Source organism: Vipera berus, assembly GCF_964194415.1.
Source record: "Vipera berus genome assembly, chromosome: 3".
NCBI lineage: Eukaryota > Metazoa > Chordata > Lepidosauria > Squamata > Viperidae > Vipera > Vipera berus.
The window spans coordinates 168,618,552-168,633,175 of NC_138204.1; the positions used below are offsets into that span (position 1 = coordinate 168,618,552).

A 14,624-nucleotide genomic window follows, 5' to 3' on the forward strand; every position below is an offset into this window, starting at 1 on the left:
AATTATTTGTGGTACTATGTACAAAGAAACATGAAGTAATTACAAAAATGAAATATGAGTAAAACAAACTTAAGCACATGTAAAATAATAATAATAATGAAATAATGACCTCTGAAAAAAACAGATTTATTATTAAACCAATTTCATTATTAAAAACATTTATAGTAGTGCTGGTCATTTAGCTATGGTAGATCTCACTTTCAATTAAACATTTAAAAGGACAATGGTTTGTTAAGAACTGGGAGCAAACGGAACTGTTTTCCTTGCTCACACTTCCAAAGCATTATTGTTTAAAATGGTACAATACAGTATTTGTCAAATGAACATTCTGCCTTAGCCCTCAGAACAAAAATTCCCATCCGATGGCAGCTCTGGGTTGCAGGAGGTCTTTGCTCTGGAAACTTTGGAGAATGTGCTGCATGACCTCTGAAAAGAGTGGTATAGGATGTTCTGGATTTTCAGCAAACCATGATTAGCTGTTAGTTTACAACTTCCTATGTTGGATGAACACAGCCAATAAGATCACATTGCAATTTATATCATGCCATGATTAATTCTGCCCTATCCTGGGGATAAAATAAAACAAATTCTATTTTATATCTTAGGACCACAATTAAGCCCAACATTTCTTGGCTAAGTGAATTTTGCCCCATTTTACAACCTTTCTTGCCACAGTTGCTAAGTGAATCGCTACAGTTGTTAAGTTAGTGTCATGGTTGTTAAGTAAATCTTGCTTCCCCATTGACTTTGCTTGTAAGAAAGTTGCAAAAAGTGATCACATAACCCTGGGACAGTCATAACTATGAGTCAATTGCCGAAAAATCTGAATATTGACCACATGATCATGGGGATGCTGCAACGGTTGTGTGAAGAATGGTCATAAGTCACCTTTTTCAGTGCCTTTGTAACTTTGAATGGCCACTAGATAAATTGTTGCAGGTCAAGGACCACCTATATTTTGTGTATTTGCAACATAACATTTAACATTACCTCAGGTGTGCCTAAATTTCTATTCTAAATGACAATCAGACCCAAACCTGCTGAGGACAGCATAGTCTATAGCAGAAGGCTGAAATCTACTTGCCCTACCCCGCCCATCAACGCTTCAGATAGCTTCAATAAATGACATTGCAAAGTTAACCTTTTTATTTATTTATTTCATCCTGCCTTTATTATTATATTATTTTTACAAATCATTCAAGGTAGGGAACATATCCAACACGCCTTCCCCCTCCTGACTGGCCCAAAGTCATCCAGCTGGCTTTCATGGCTAACTCAGGACTTGAACTCAGGGTCTTCAAGCTTTGTAGCCTCCTGTCTTAACCGTCCGACCAAACTGGATCTTCCTATTTTTCCCCCTCAATCTTATTCAGATTCTTGTCTTATTTGTCTTGGTTGTTAGCAGGCACAGACACTTAACAGTGGTTAACAGAGCTATTCTTTATTCCATTTTCTAGATTCACACGACTCTCTCGGAGCCTTTACTGCTACCAGCTCTAGGGTTTAAAATTCCGGACGGCTAATAGATGAGTGAAAGGAGACCAGAACATTTCAGACCAGAGTTGGTGGCCCTACTTTAAATTAACACAACACAGGCTAAGCCGAAACGCGACCGGTTAATTTGCGATCACCTTTCAGAAGCACTGAGAAAACATTTTTGACTTCCTTTTCAGTAAGAGGAAGGGCCACTAGTAAGAGGGCCCCATCATCCACCTCCAACAGGGCGAATGAGAAATCCGGAGCAGGGAGCAAGCAGCAGCTTAATCCGCAGCCAAGCGCACGCCCCGCGCGGCCCTCGCTCCCCCTCCCCTTTCAGAGCAAGGGGGGGGGAGGCCTCATCATCCCGGAGTCCCCACCCCTCCGCTCCGCGGCCCCTCCCCTCCGTCCTCCAGCCAGAGCGCTTGCGAGCAGAGAAGGCGAAAGCGGGCTTGCCAGCGCCTCCGGAGAGTTTTGCGGAGGGAGGCTGTGGGTGGGGAGCGGGCTTGCAGGAAGAAGAGACGCGGGCTCCGCCGCTCTCCTTGCCTCCCGACGCCTTCCTCCTTTGCACGGTAAGAAGCGGCGCCCAGCTTTAGCGCTGGCGGGGCCTTCTTTCGTCTTGCTAGACTGGGAGGAGGGTGGTAGAGCTAAACCCAGAACGAACGCTAAATAAATAAATAATAAAAAATAGCTAAAGCGGCGAAGGACGAGGACCTGGAAGAGGATTTGGGGGCGTGCGGGAGGCTGGCTCTTCCCAGTCCTATCGGGGACGCAGGCCGAATCGGGCTACGGAGCCCCGCAACGGGGCTCGTGCTGTCTTGGGAACGGCTCTGAAATCAAGGATTCTTCCGTGCTCAACAAACGAGTTGCCGGTCCTCCCGAATGCCTCCCCTCCCCCCCCCCTTTTTTCCCCCTTTCCCTTTTTCTTTTTCCCTTTGACGGAGCTGCGGCCGTTGCTTTCGGCCCCGGGGCTCGGATCCTCTTTGACCCAGTAGAACGGAGCTGGCAGAAGGGGGGGCTGCGAAGGTTGGAGGGGGGGTAAGCGAGGCACCCGCGCGAAGCTCTTGGCCTGCTTTAGCCTGGGTAAGCCTTCCCTTGAAGAAAGCTTGCAAGTCCAGTGTCAGATTCGCTATACGAGACGGCGGTTCTTTTAGCCTGAAACCTTCGCTCCCGTCCCCCGGGAATAATAATAATACTAACAGTAATGGTAATAGTAATAATAAATTGCTAGGCCGGCCATCTGCCGAGAGGAGGCTTCGCCGAGAGGGGAGCCCCTGGCCATTCAACTTGTCAGTGCAGCCGAGGAGGCGGGGGCCACTCGGTCGATCCTTTGGGGAAGAAGTGAGTGCAAAGGCTCTCTGGCAAAGGAGGATTTCGTAGGTGTCTTCCTTGAAAGCCATCTCTTTTTCCTTGTCTCTCTTGCTGGACAACTTGGTTCTTTTGCAGAGATGCTGCTGGGGTGGCTGACAGTTGTGACAGCCTCTTCTCACCCAAGCGGGGCAAACCCGGAGGAGGAATGAAATGGGAAGTCGCGTAGTCGGCGGTAGAATTCCTCCTCCCTTGCTCAGCTTTTGCTACCGAAGTTCTTAGGAGTTTATTTATTTATTTATTTATTTACCGAATCATTTATTCACAACATGCGGGTGAAACGAAATAGCGCGCTGTGAATTACTGAGGTTTGTAGGCGATAGAAGTTGTAAAGTATATTAATCGTGCCCATCGCAAATTGTGGTTAGTCAGAGTGAGTGCACGTTCCTAATTATCCAAGTCTATTCTTGCAGATTCCTTGCCCAGAAAGAAGTTTTGTGTATGTTTGGATTACAGTTTATTGTGTTTACTGTACCTTTAAATTAATTGCACAGCAAAACATACTAGGATCAAGATGACTATTTTATGTTTCAACAAGTTATGCCTTAGTAAAATTTAAGGAATAATTCTAATATATTTTTTAAAAACGGGGTATTATTTTAATACCCCGTTTTCTGCAATCCTACTAAGGTTGGTGATGCAGGTAGGATCATTTATTGATTTCAAATAATGTATTTAAAGCTGCATTTGTTTAAATGATCTTGTACTTACTGAGAGTATGAGTGGCTTCAGTTCACTTGTGTATGTTTCTAGAGGAAGACTGGGCAGGGACAGGTCACATAATATAGTAAATCAAAGTTTGAACATACCCATTTGTGATTTATTTAGTAAATATTGTTTAAAGAAACAATGGCTTAATGCAGTGTGATTATTTCTTGAGAGTCACAACACAGTCCTACACATATTTACTTGTAATCTAATATTGACGTGGTCATGATTCTGAGAATATGTAATAGCCTAAAACAAGGATTCCACAATGCCTTTATACTACAGTCAGGCAATCACACTTTAGCCTAGTGTGTTGTGTGAATCCATAGGCCTGTGGAAAGGAGCAAGTGATGATAGTAATATCACGCGGTTGCACCACAAGCTCCACTCCTTTTGTGTATGTGTTGTGATTCTACACATACAGAAGGGATGAAGTTTATGGTGCAACACTGCTTTTTGTGACAAAAACTTTCAATCTTGTAGATGTGTTGACCCAGCCTGTATGATTAGTATATAGTTAAAATGTGTCTGTGGAAATATAGATACTTTGAATAATAATTGAATAAACCATGGTAAGTTACTCATGGGTAAGGAATTTGTTCAAGTTCAGCCACAGTCTTAAGCACCTTAGTTTAAAATGTCAAGTGTAGGATAAAAACCAGGCAATGGTTTCTTTTATAAAATAATTGCTTGTTGGTACAGCTGTTTGATTTACACATGTGGGAAACTAATTTGTAACAAAGTGATCTGAGAGTAAATCTTATGAACACAAAGATTCATTCTTTCCATCTGGCACTTAATTGTGTTGTAAGTGCCTCTTATGAAGTCACAAGAAGTTCAGTGATGTTTACTTTCAGTTAAATAGGCTGAAAATTACAGGCCCAGTGAATATTTTATTGCTGTTAATTGGTATTTGTGTACACTATTGTTTTTAAGGTTTCTTATTTGCTGTTCTTTTGTTTTTATTGGTACTTGGCAATTTTTGTTTTTCACTTTTTTAATATGTCTTTTTGATGGGGACAAAACAGACTATTTGTTCTAACTACTAACAATGAATTCAGGTTCAAAAAGGGAAGCAAATTAATAACTCTATGAAATGCCAGATCAATGCATTATCACCAGGTTCTGAGCCTGGATTAAGATACTCACTTGATTTCTATGAATAATAAATAGCCTAGATCAGGGGTGTCAAACTGCTGGCCTGTGGGGGGGATACGTCATCTGGAAGCCGCACCCACCCCATTGCCGGCTATGGCAAAACCGTCCCAATACATTGCGCGACGTCAAGTGATATCGCAAGTTTAACATGTCTGGCCTATATTAAAAACCAGCTGAGTGGGTGACTTTGGGCCAGTCACACACTTTTACCTCACAGAGATGATGTTGTGGTGAAATTTGAAGAAAGGAGGATATTAGGTTTGTTTGCTGCCTTGAGTCCTATATAAAAATAATAAAACAAACAAAAAAATGAGAAAGATAATGTTATGCCCATCCCGTCTGGGTTCTCAGTGAGCAAAGACTTTCATTCTAATCTTGCCAGAATTAATTTCAGTAAGCTCTAACTTCCATTTTGAATAAGTTGGACCTCAGCTTTCATTATCTAGAAAAGGCTAAAGTAGGCATTGTGGTCTATCCAAATATCTCTCCATTTCTGGCTACCTATTCTGGCTATTTCGAGGATTCATACACAGTGCTTATGGTAGGAGTGGGCCTCCATCAGGGCTAGTAGAAATGGTAAGGGATTTAAAATGAAGGAATTTCTTCACCAGTCCTTTAAGATCTGCCTGGCTGGCTCAGGCTTTTTGGCCACCTGAACAGCCACTTTGGAAAAGTGGCTTTGGAAAGCAAGTAAGAGGAATTGGCAAGGAACAGTCTTAAGACAGTCTATGACAACCTGTAACCAACTCACCATGAGATAGCTCGCTGCGGGACAAGAGTTATACTAATATCAAAGAAACAGTCAAATAGAATAATTAAAGAAAGGATGCCTAAGGAGGAACAAAATAAACTGTGAATGAAAAAATTTAAATATTTTTAAAATTATTTTAAATAATTACATTGAACTGTTGAATTGTCCCTCAGCAAGTTGTCCCATGGTGAGTTGGCTGTGGTAAGTTGGCCATGGCAAATTGACCATGGCGAGTTGGCTGCAGTGAGTTGTCCCATTCTGCAGTCTGAGTTGTGGTTGTTGTTGGTAGTTTGTTTCTTTTTTGGTCAGTGTAGTCGTTACAATTTTAGCCATTTTTGTTGTATTCATATGACTGCTAAGTTACAGAATAGGTTACTGGGGACCTTATCCTCTCTAATAGCAAAGAGCTGTTTTGGATGATATTTTGCGCCTTGCACAAGATAGATCCAGCAGCCCTGGGTGTTTTTCTTGCTAACATGTTAGTACATTTGTATCCTGATGAATTCCATCAGACTTTAGAATCTGGAATGAACCCAGCTAATCAACATGATCATTGTTAGACATTTTTTCTTACTGGTTAGAGCTGTATGACTTTCCTATGCTCCAATTAGTGAGTAAGGAAAATAACTGGAATGCAGTTGGAGAAAAACTTAACAATTCTATTCTAGCTAGAACCCAATTGGGACACTTACGTGACAATGGGAAGAATGGTAAAATTGTAGTTCTCAACAATGGTTGTGTTTGCATTTAGTGGAATTTGTACTAAAATAAGAATCTTTTATTTTGGCCTTCAGGCAGATTATCCTTGGAAATCAATTGTAATAGCCTTGCAAGGCATATTGCAGATAAAATTACCATTGTTTGTACTGGTATATTTACAGTATGCTCCTAGAGCTTGATTGGTCAATAGTTTGAGTTGACTGTATATAAGAAAGTACAAGCATAATTAGAAGCTACTGTATTGTGTCACTGAAATGGAATTTATTTCGTATATACATACATACATATATATGCCATTTATATGGCTGCCCAATTTGTACAGTGCAAATCTGATTGGTATACAAAAACCCAATAGGGAAAACCCGCAAAATCATATAGTAGCAAAAAAACAGATATTGTTTGTATGTTAACCGTTAATAGGTCATTTATTAAAAGTCTGATGGACATTTATCCTGACTAAGGATATGTCTAAGGAAAGTCATTGCTGTCTGCTGTCAAAGTTAACTGTATATTTGGGGTAGGAGCGAGGTGGAAAATATTTTAAAAAATAGATATCACCATGGAAAAGGTGTATTTCTTAGCCTCCCACCATGATTACATTGTTTCATAGAAGAGACCAAGTATGCCCAATCAGTTGGAGCATATGAGATGGGCAGATGTCATTGGGAAAAGGTGGTCTCACAAATAACCAGTTCATGTTCCATGTAAGCTTTACAGCACATTTAATTCACCTAGAAAGCAATAGGAAGACAATACAACACACAGAGTATAGTTGTTACATGGACATATGCCCATATCTCATTGCAGTGTTATGTTTTGGACCAAGCGTAGCTTCTGGATGGTCTTCAAGGACAGCCTATGTGTAGCCGTCATTTCAGTAAGGATAACTAAAATGTAAGTGACCATCAGGAATCTTATACTTGACCTGACATGTAAATGTATAGATAATAAAATGATCTTGGACTGAAGAGTAGGAAAACAGTTCATATGCTTGGTGATGCCTGATTTCAGTACTGTTTGGAAGATTGAACCTTAGTAACACGTAGCAACTTTTCCTTATCTCTTGGGTTTCATCTTCCTGGATATTCCACAGGAATACTTCCTGTCTCCCTTCGTGTTCAGAATTTACATGGGATTATTGGGAGAACGGATTAAATTCCATTAGTTGCAGTATTGTTTGTTCATTGGCGATACTGAGTGCTGTTTAAGTGGGTTCAGATTTGAATGGGACTGTGTGTCTCCCAGTGTGGACCTGATATTTTTTATCAGGAAGATTATGAGTCTCCTGAAACTGAATCCCGATAAAACCAAAGTACAGGTGTTAAGCAGAGGAAAGCATCTAAGAGGACTAATACAGAAAGGCACTGGCATATCATTCTTGGAATCCATCATAACATTGTAATAATCACAACAGATTATTCTGTTACCATGACACCTCAGTTGTATAATAATAATAATAATTTTATTTGTATACCGCCCTTCTCCCGAAGGACTCAGGGCGGTGAACAGGGCAAACATATAAAAATACAAAAATACAAAAGTTAAAAAAGAATTAAACAAAATGCCCAAGCTAAAACAATAGGTAAATATATTTACAACAACAATAAAATCCCAACCCATCCCCCATCAGGCCAGGCCGGCTTGTTCGAACAAATAAGTCTTCAGATCGCGCTGGAAGGAGCGAAGGTCGGGCGCCATCCGGAGCTCAACCGGCAACCGATTCCATAAATCCGGGGCGCCCACAGAGAAGGACCTCCCCCTGGGGGCCACCAGACGACATTCTCTGACCGGTGGCACCCTGAGGGTGTTGTGGTCTGGAGATGCTTCTGTCACACAAGGCTATTTAATCAGATATAACTTTTTTTCTCAACTGTTGTTTGCACAGTGACAGTGGATACTTGATAGTCTCTACATTGGTCTATTGAAATTGATTCTCTGATGACCCTCTTACGAATTCAGGAACTTCAGACTATACACAATAGAGGTAGTCCTTGACTTACAACCACAATAGAGCCCCAAAGTTTTGTTACTAAGTGAGACATTTGTTAAGTGAGTTTTGCCCCATTTTATGACCTTTCTTGCCACAGTTGTTAAGTGAATTACTGCAGTTCTTAAGTTAGTAATACGGTTGTTAAATGAATCTGGCTTTCCCATTGACTTTGCTTGTCAGAAGGTCACAAAAGGGGATCACATGATCCTGCAACACTACAACCGTCAAAAATATGAGTCAGTTGCCAAGTGTCTGAATTTTGATCATGTGACCATAATGGTCCTAAGTGTGAAAAATGGTCATGTCACTTTTTTTTAACCATTTTACCATTGTAAATTTGAACGGTCACTAAATGAATTGCTGTAAGTTGAGGACTACCTGTACAATGAAATCTCAGTTCTCATGGTCCTCAAGCTTTGTACACTGCTTCTGATTTCAATAGTGCATGGTTCCAGTAACTTTATATGAAGATCTCAGTCTTTTGAGCCCTGCATTCTTATTTTATCCCTGCCTAGTTCCTAAGGAAAACCGTAGTTTCTGTGCTCAGATGGCTTCATGCCACCAGTTGGAATGGGCAGGTCTCTTTCTTCCTTTTCATTTGAAATTTTGCAGAGTTCAATCCGCAGGTTACACCTTGTGCTAGTAGAAGTCATGGAGCAAAATGCTGCTGGGATGGGAGCTAGAAGGCTTATATTTCAATTATCCATCAGTTGCTCAATTCAGAATCAAAAGTGCTTGGTATTCTTTTCAGGTAAATTCAGTAACTAGATTAAAAGGGACATTAATGTATGCCCTGAGTTGATTGTATTTACCAGAGTAAATCAATTGTCACTGAATTTTTTTGATATCTCTTAGTCCTAGATACTGCTTAATACTAAATCAAGCATTGTTAAAGAGGAATACAGTATCATTGCATTGTATAGATTTATAGCAGGGGTGTCAAACTCTCAACGTCACGTGACATGTCATGACGTATCGTGACTTTTTTTCTATTGCCGGCAATGGGGTGAGTGTGGTTTCGCTATGTTGCATCTGGCAGTTTGACACCCCTGATTTATAGCAATGGTTGGGAAAGCTACATAATTTTGCTTTAGTTAGATGCAACCTTTCCTACTAGCGCACCTGTTTGTTTTGGAGCTCTCCTGCTTGCCAGAATATGGAGGTGTGGAGGGTTATGATCTTACCAAGTACCCTTTTTAATTGATATAACACGCTATTGAGTTGGAATTAAAGTACAGCTGAAAGGCTACAAGCTATCTATTCCTGAGTTACAGGCTTATGATAATTTCTCATCCATTACAATAATGATGTGCTGAGGGAAGAACCTTAGCTTGGTTCTATGTAAATTATGTCTGAAGCTGCCCAGAGTTACTTTATAGTAAGTATAGTAAGTAAACAGGTATATCAATCAATTAATTGGAAAAAAATGAGATCTATAGCTTATAAATTAGCCTATCATAATTATAGAGAGCCATTTTTAATCAAAATATTTTTTAACATTTGTCCCTCATTGTTTACATATGAACAATAAGGCTTTTCTCTCTTCTATTTACTTGGAACTTAATGAATTCTCTAAGATTTCTTAAAGATACTACAAAGAGATTTGACCAGACCATCAACTAGTTCTTTAGTATTTTAGGATGTATTTTTAGTTCTAGAGATTTGTATACTTTCAAAGTGAAGATGTAATTATTGAGCAATTTTTAGCATCAGTTCTGACCCTTTGTAATTTCTTGATGGAACATAGGGAGGGTTTTTTGATGGAAAAGAGTTGAGTGGGTTTTTTTTGAGACTTGTTAGCATTTCCTTTTCATCATTAAGAAACAGGTGTATTGATTATTCTTTTTTATTTTCAACATATTAAAAGACACATTATTTGTTAACTTAGCTGATTCTGAGTTTTTCTTTCCTAATATCAGCTCTAGTCTAACTGTATTGCTGCTTTATGACTAGATTCTCTTTGCATTTCCTGTACGTGTTCTCTTTTGGTTTTAGATTTTCACCAAGCTGTTCATATAGTTACATGGATTTATTTGGTTATTCTCTCTTTATTTTATCCTCATGGTATTGTTTGCAATTATTTTGCTATCTCTCACTTCTTTAGGTACTTCCAGCCTTTCGGAGTGCCCTTTTCTCATTAGCTACTCTCACAATAGTATCCTACTTTTCATTGTTCCAAATTGATTTTTAAGTCCAAGACTTAAAAATGACTGCTCAGTTTTGGATTCAAGAACTCCAGCATATCTGCTCAGAGTTATTGCAACATAAACTTTCTCAACTATATCTTCCCTGTAAATTAATGCAGACAGTGGGAGTGCATGAATTTAGTCTTTATTTGAATATGGTCTTCAATGAATGCTCCACAGAGGAACACATAGATTTTATTCCAGGGAAAGGTACAGCTAACTTCAACTGTCAAGTTAGTTTTACTAAATTTTTATGCCTAAATTCTTTTAATATGGTTGCAATTTCCCAAAATTTGCATCCCTTTCATGGGCAGACCATTATCTCCTGCGGTTGGGCCTCCATCATGTCACCCCCCGCTGTCAGGAGGTGGAACCAACCAGATGGTTCCGCCCCAGGTGCCTGATGGACCCAGATAAGTTCCAGATGGCGCTTGGATTGATTCCTACCTCCCTCTCCCACAGCCCGGTCGAGTCCTTAGTTAATGCCTGGCAACAGGCTGCCTCGGAGGCTCTCGACTGCATTGTGCCTTTGCGGCCTCTGACCCAGCACAGGTCCTGGCTCACTCCTTGGTTCTCCAAGGACCTGCGGGAGATGAAACGTCGGAGAAGGGGCCTAGAGAGCATTTGGAGAACCAGTCGGTCCGAGTCTGACTGAACACAGTTAAGATCCTTTTCTAGATCTTATCTTGTGGCAATGGAGGTGGCAAAGCACGCTTACTTCACCACCCTCATTGCGTCCGCAGATAACCGCCCGGCTGCCCTATTTAGGGTGGTCCGCTCCCTTTTAAATCAAGGGACGGGAGAGGACCCCTTACGAGGACGGGCTGAGAAATTTAGTAAATATCTGGTGGACAAAATTGCTCAGATTCGGGCTGGTCTGGACTCTGACTGGGCAGTATCTGACGAGAGGAAAACGATGAGTTTGGCCGAGAACATTTGGGAAGAGTTTGATCCTGTGACTCCGGATGAAGTGGACAGGATCATGGGGAAATTAAGTGCCGCCACGTGTTTGTTGGACCCGTGTCCCTCCTGGCTGGTCTATGCCTCTCAGGAGGTTACACGAGGCTGGATCCTAGCAGTTATCAATGCCTCACTAAGTGAAGGGTACTTCCCTGCCTCCTTGAAAGAGGCGGTAAGGCCCCTCCTTAAGAAACCTGCATTGGATCCAGCTATTTTAAATAAATAACTTCCGTCCTGTCTCCAACCTTCGCTTTCTTGCGAAGGTCGTTGAGAGCGTGGTGGCATGGCAGCTCCCTTTGGTTCTGGAGGAAACTGAGTATCTGGATCCGTACCAATCGGGTTTCAGGCCCGGGTATAGCACGGAGATGGCATTGGTCGTGCTGGTGAATGATCTCTGGCGGGCCCGAGATAGGGGTTATTCCTCTGTCCTGGTCCTATCAGAGGCTTTTGATACCATCGACCACGGTATCTTGCTGTGTCGTCTTGAGGAGTTGGGAGTGGGAGGCACCATTCTGCGGTGGTTCCCCTCCTACCTTTCGGGCTGTTCGCAGATGGTGTTGGCAGGGGGGCAGAGGTCAACCCCTAGGCCCCTTAGTTGTGGGGTGCCTCAGGGGTCGGTACTGGGGCTGCCCTTAAAGACCACCCGGAGGCTTCAGCTGGTGCAGAGTGTGGCTGCACGGGTAGTGATGGGAGCACCCCGATACTCCCATATTACACCCCTCCTGCGTGAGCTGCATTGGTTACCGGTTGCCCTCCGGGTGAGATTTAAGGTGCTGGTACTTACCTTTAAAGCCCTACATGGCTTAGGCCCGGGATACTTGCAGGACCATCTACTGCCGGGAACGAATTCCCATCGCCCAGTACGCTCACACAGAGAAGGCCTCCTCAGGGTACTGTCGGCTAGACAATGTCGGCTGACGACCCCCAGGGGGAGGGCCTTCTCTGTGGGAGCGCCAGCCCTGTGGAACCAGCTCCCCCATGAGCTTCGGATGACCCCAGATCTCCAGTCCTTTCACCGCGGCCTCAAAACACTCCTTTTCCACCTGGCTGACCTGGACTGACAGGGATTTTAATTATGTTTTTAATTTTTTAACTCTAATTTTTAATTTATTTTAATTTTAATTTTAATTTATTATACAGAGGCCTTTAATTTTAATTTTATCTTAACTTCTGTATTTATTGTATGTTATTGTTGTTAGCCGCCCTGAGTCCTTCGGGAGATAGGGCGGCATATAAGTCCCAATAATAAATAAATAAATAAAATAAATCTTTGTGTGCCTTCCTCATGGTATGAGCATTTTGTATTTCATTTTTTCTAAATATACACCTATTTTCAAACTATGTTTCCAAAGAGAATATATATCTCCTGTGCTTTCCTTAAGATATGCATTGCTGTACATTTAAAGTTACAAATTGCATTATAAAATTACGAAATAACTTAATATTTTATTGTGTACCAAGTTTGGGAAGTTTGAATTGAATAATTCACATTACAGGGTAATCTAATAAATTCTCTCTCTATCCCTAAGTGCGAGGATATAAATATATTCATATTTCCTCTTTTTGGAAAGAAAGCTTGGAAAGTTTTTAAATGAGAAGAGCTGTGAGCAACAACTAACTTTTTTTTAAAGGAAATTTTATTGATTTTAATATTTGAAAAGCAACGTGGCGGCTGGGTTGGTCAATAATTCAATAACATACAAATATCTTTAGTACAGATCTCAAACTATTACATTAAATGTTTCCTCTCTTTTCCCCTTAGTATTTACTGTCTCATATTTAAATTAATGCAATTCTTATTATATCAAATAAATAAAAAATCTTTCTTACATTTATCAATAATTTTTAGTTTATACATATCTAGTTGTTTTAACGTTCAATCTTTTTAGACAATATCCTAGTTTTCCCCATTTTTAAATTTCTCATTAATATTTAAATTTAACATTTGATATTTATAATTTCCAAATTTTAAATAACCCCAATTCCCCTTATCACAATTCATCACAAGATCTAATGTTCAGGATACACGTCTTATCTATTTGAATTCTCACCATCTACATCAACTAATTAATAATACAATATAATATTATTTTCTAATAATTTCCAAATATCTTAAATTTAGTAACCCAAATTTCTCTTATTTCAACATTTAATACTTCCTCTCTTTTTCTCTTTATATCTACTATCTCATATTTAAGCTAATAATTTTTATTATTACAGCTAAGTATAAACATATTTATTACATTCATCAATAGGTTTTTTAGCTTATATATATATATCTTAATTACCTTTACATTTGGCCTTTATAAGCAAATCAGTGTTCAAATTTAACTGTTAATATTTATACTTCTAAGTTTTAAATAACCAAAGTTTTCTTTATCTCAACTCATAACAATATCTAATATTCAAAGTACACATCTTATCTGTTTGAGTGTATTCTATTTTAATTCTCATGAGTAAGTCAAAACCCCAATTTTCTTCAGTCTTATTCTGGCTTTCTTTCTTTGCCAAATCATCTTCCATTTCCGTGCTTTTGAGTCATCAAACAAATCTCCCCATATTGTTATATATATTGTTTGATGTAGAAAAAACCATCCGGTCACCATTTTTTTGAGAGGATTAACAAATTGTCTCTCTATTTTTCTATCTCGACATAGTTGTCCTGAACTATTTATCTTCTCTTCAGTCTGTTCTTCTTGATCCTCAGGTTCCTTCTGATTTATGTAGAAAGTCTTTTCCTTGTTCCATATTATCAGTCCCTTTTCTGGGTTTTCCATTAACTGTGTTTGTTGATCAGTTGGATCTTCTGTCATGATATTTAATTGTTCCACTTTTTCAGTTATATTCATTGTAGTTGAATTTTTAGTTAAAATCAAAGCTTGAATTCGTGTATCTGGGCTGACTTTTTGTTCTTTTCTGTAACCTTTTATTTCATCAGTGCCTATAAGAATAGTCTGATTAATTGCTTCCAGCATAGAGAAAATCTGTTCCTGATCTTCATCCATATTTTCTTTGTAGTGTATTAGGGTAAAAGCTTTACAATCAGAGAATGAAAAAAAAATAGTCACTGAATATGGAACACAGCTGAGCTTCTCATAGCTGATATCTCAAGGTTACATGAATCTTATCTATTGTCTGGGCTACTGGCCATGTCTCTTTTAAGAAATAACAAGTTGCTAAGCACATTGATTTGTGCTTAGATTGTAAGCCGCCCTGAGTCTTCGGAGAAGGGCGGTATATAAATGGGATTAAAAAAAAGTTGAAGTATCAGGTTTAGCCACAAAAAGTCGCTCCTACCAGTTAAACT

General features: G+C 39.9%; 1 protein-coding gene across 1 annotated transcript in view; it reads left to right on the forward strand.

Annotated features, from left to right (window-relative positions):
* Positions 1-1,949: 1,949 nt before the first annotated feature.
* Positions 1,950-14,624, forward strand: part of GREB1L (GREB1 like retinoic acid receptor coactivator) — a 162,332-nt gene continuing 149,657 nt past the window's right edge. Inside the window, exon 1 of the mRNA XM_081324854.1 lies at positions 1,950-2,048. The gene's annotated coding sequence lies outside the window, so the exon portion shown is untranslated. The remainder of the gene's footprint in view (positions 2,049-14,624) is intronic.